General features: G+C 34.2%; 1 pseudogene; it reads left to right on the forward strand.

Annotated features, from left to right (window-relative positions):
• Nucleotides 1-2,751: 2,751 nt before the first annotated feature.
• LOC113176812 (U2 spliceosomal RNA) lies at nt 2,752-2,873 on the forward strand (annotated as a pseudogene).
• Nucleotides 2,874-4,302: the final 1,429 nt, after the last annotated feature.

The raw sequence follows: 4,302 nt of genomic DNA on the forward strand, positions 1-4,302 counted from the left end.
AGAATGTTTTGTCAGAATTCATCTTCCTTTATGTTCAGCTAAATATTTTGAAACCTTTTTAACTCATTTAGAGTGGGAAAAATGCCATGATCATCACCCTAAAACAGTAGTCAAATATCAAGATATCACTATAGTTGGGGGGAGTCCTGATCATTCTGAATTTATAGAAAGTTGGTCAAATCGTACTTTAAGATGGCATCGACATAATGGGGTGATAAATGCTTGGGGTAATGAGACAATTAAAATACAACATTATGCTTTGGTCTCTCCAATGTTACAGGATATAAGCTTTTCCAATATTCAAGGGGATATTTGGAAATTATGGGCAGTATCTGGGAAACTCACTGTATGGACTGGAAATTTCACGTCAGATGTATCCCATTCCTCTCCTTTTGAAGTACATCTACATAATAATCTGACTTATTTTGCTTCTACATGTGTTAAATTCCCTTATTCTCTTATGATTGGAAACTGGGAATGGAATGTAACTTGGGGAACAATATCATGTATAGACTGTTATCTTACTCAATGTGTAAATAGAACTAATTGGGAATTAATAAAAATTAATAATCATTCTTTAGTTATTGTTAAAGCTCACACAAAATTGTGGGTGCCTGTTAATTTGACTCATCCTTGCTCTGATTCATTGTCTGTTACTCATTTGTACAATGCTGTTCAAATTTTGTTATATCGCTCTCTACGATTAATAGAAACTGTTATAGCTTCATTCCTTGCAGTTGCTTCTGTAACTGCCACTGCTGCGATAGCTAGTGTTCCTTTGCATCAAGACATTCAAACTGAAAATTTCATGAAAACATGACATCAAGATGCTTATTTAATATGGCAACAACAAAAGGACTTAAACTCTCAATTGGCTACAGATGCGATCAATTTACAACATACTGTTTCCTGGCTTGGCGATCAAGTGACTATCTTGGCTACCAGAAGTGTTCTGAAGTGTGACTAAAATTCTTCTCATATTTGTGTGACTCCTGTGCCATATAATACCAGTGATTCCTGGGAAACTGTTAAAAGACGGTTAAATAGACATCAAAATTTAACTTTAAAAATTATAAATTAAAAAAAAACTATTATGGACACCTTTAATAAGACATAACCTGAACTAACAGGATCTGACATTTTACAAAAATTGTCTTCAAGTATTGCTAATTTAAATCCTTTAAGTCATTTCTCTACCTTGTTGTCAACTTCTTTAGGTAACACTGTGATAATTCTTGTTTTGTGTTTTGTTTTGTATATAGTCATCCAATGCTAAAAAAAAACAAAGGCAACTAAAACATAAAACCTCTCTTATCGCTTCTGCTAAGGCTCATTTACAAAAACAAAAGGAGGGAGATGTAGAGAATCAGATATAACTGTGTTACTATTACTGTCCTTGATGGAGTCTGCCTGCAAACGGGATATTCTGTCAAGGTATAGATAGGTAACAGTGGACATGCTTGAAAACGAGGTGTCTGCTGTCCTTGGGAGGACTTGCCTGCAAACGGGATGTTCTGCCAAGTGGGCTAGGAGGGCGCTGAGAAAAATTTTATTATCTGTTCTTAACAAAGAGCAGAGCTCAACATACTCCGGGCAGAAAGTAGATTAGCCATGAGAAGCGGGTCACTTCTGATTAGAAAGTAAAACTTCTGTATGCTATGTTTAATTAGCTGAAAGACCTGATTTATTGATGTTGGAAGGCTGCCTTCTTTGTTCACAATACTATAAAAAGATTGCTTGTACACAATAAAGGACTCTTTTTTTTTTTTTTTTTGCTGCTGCTTCGCTTGCTCTGCTTCTTCTTCTTCTTTCTTTTCCCATGCTGACCTGCAAGTGAATTACTACAACACACCCTGTCTATATTGAACATTATAATTCTGTAAGGCACAAACAGATAAAAGTTAAAGTTTACAAGGAAAATACAAAATAAAATTAACAAGAGTAAAAACATATTGAGTTTGTATATTAGCTATGAAACTAGAAACACTATTTTAAAATCTTAAGGTTTGGGATTATAAACTTATGTTTCTTGATTCATAGCTATTATACAAACTCAGTTTGAAGAGTACCAGCTTGGTAAAATGCTCTTATAAACCTCAGACTTTAAAGACCTATGTGCTTGGAAGATATGACAAAGAAGCCAATAACAATCCTGTGATTACACTGATGTTCTTATATTAACCAAGTTTAGCTTTTAAAGAAAAATTTAGACTCTGTGTGATAATGTAATACTCTAAAACAACAGTCGTTGTTTAACCAGAGTTGTACAAAGACCTTAATTCCTTCAAGACTGGTTTCTCTAAAAAATAAAACTTAACAGACACAGGAGATTATCTTGATAGATAAGAACAGATTAATGTTTTGAGAAATCTTTGAAACTTCAACCCATAGAGGATTAAACTTTGGCTTATATTAAGTCCATTAATATTTGTCATTAGGGAAAAACATTGAATAATTTGACTGATTGTGCAACTTATATACAACCAACTTAGTTACACACCAACTTTTTTTTAATGGATCTTTTATTTTATTTATTTATACACGATGCTGAAGATCAAACCCAGGGCCTCACACCTACCAGGCAAGTACTCTACCACTGAGCCACAAGTCCAGCCCAACATACAAACTTTTTGACATTTGACAAACCTTCTGCAACTTTCTTAAACATTGTACAACTTTTCTTTACCACAAAGATTTTCTCATCCAGAAACATTTTTTTCCTTCTACTTTCCATACTAAAATATATTTCCTATCGCTTCTCGGCCTTTTGGCTAAGATCAAGTGTAGTAAAATATATTTCCATACTGAGAACCTTCTTATCTCTTTCCTAGCTGTTGAATCTTTTTAAAATTTACATTCTGAAACAACCTTATAAAATTTCTGTATTTAGAAAAATTACTCCACTTTAATCAGATGGAATACTTTAATGATTTTTAGTACTTTAATTGAAGCCCAACTGAATATTTTATATTCTGTGCATATAAATTACACCTGAAAGAATCTTAACTCTTAGTAACCTTGTTTTAGTGAAGACACAGACACAAAGTAATCTCAAGCCTTTTCATTTACCTGTTTTTGAAAACACACATAATGGTTAAATATATTACCTTATGGAATTAAAGAAGTCAAGAGTACTTGATTTTATATTTAGCAGTTGATGTTTTAGCACTTTAATTTTGTAAATTAATCAGATGTCTCCTTAACAAACACTTTCTTGATTATTTCCATTGATGTTAAATCTATTTATTCATTTTAACTGAAAAAACAAGATATCAGACAAGTATAGTGAATAGTACTAGCCATGTCTTTCTCACTGAGGAAAAATCCTAGAAGCAATAGATATTACATTTTAGACCTTTTATAGAGACCAACCCTCTATTAATTATCTGATCACCTAGAGAAACTTGTATTAGTTTAAAGACATCTTTATTTTCATGTTTTTAAAATTGAACCTCTTTTTAAAGTCATGTGAACTAAATGTATTTGGATCCATTTCTCATTTAAATTTTAATTTATGAGTGCTTGATTATCTATATGACAAGTTTGATTAATTTTGATAAATGTACATGATATATGGACACATGCACATATATAGACAGACCAACACAATACACAGTTGTACCCACATACAAAACAGACAGGAAACAGAGATCTTGTAGCCACTTGTTGCAGGACAAAATTTTCCCAATGTATGTGAGAGCTAACCCTTGAAAGTTGACCCCTGATCAGAGACGAGAGAAAAACCTCAATAGTTAGATAAGATAATACTGATCAGAAAAAGAGTTTCATTCAGGTGTGTGGGATCAAATGTGAATTCAACATGAAACCATGAGTTCAGAAATATAGAATTTTGAAAAAAAAAAAAGAGTTATAAAAAAGGACACGGCCATTAATTACTCTAGTAAAGCAGCGTGCAGAACATCGTTATCGTGTCAGAGTTTACGTTTTGGCTCAGGTGAGAGTCAGTAGAGATTCTCGAGGTCAGGGAGGCTTCCATCCCACTTCCCTCTCTGTGACACGTGCCCAGGGGGGAACCTGTGAAGAAATAGCCAGCCACAAGTGACTTGGATTTAAAAGTGACACTTTTTTTCTTGAGTCCCAAATCAGTTCTCTGCAAGCCCTGCAGGCCTCTGCAGTTAGACCTCAGTGCCAGCCTGGGCAGGATAAGGATCCGGCAGAAGCTAAGAGAGGGAGGTGCTGTTCTGAGCTAGAGAGGCAAAACCCCATGCAGAGGACATTTTGACCACTTTTCCTTTTGCAGAATCAGTCTCTTCAGGTGTGGTCCTACCGTTTGCATTTCCT

This window comes from Urocitellus parryii, chromosome 7 (genome assembly GCF_045843805.1).
Source record: "Urocitellus parryii isolate mUroPar1 chromosome 7, mUroPar1.hap1, whole genome shotgun sequence".
In the NCBI taxonomy this organism is placed as follows: domain Eukaryota; kingdom Metazoa; phylum Chordata; class Mammalia; order Rodentia; family Sciuridae; genus Urocitellus; species Urocitellus parryii.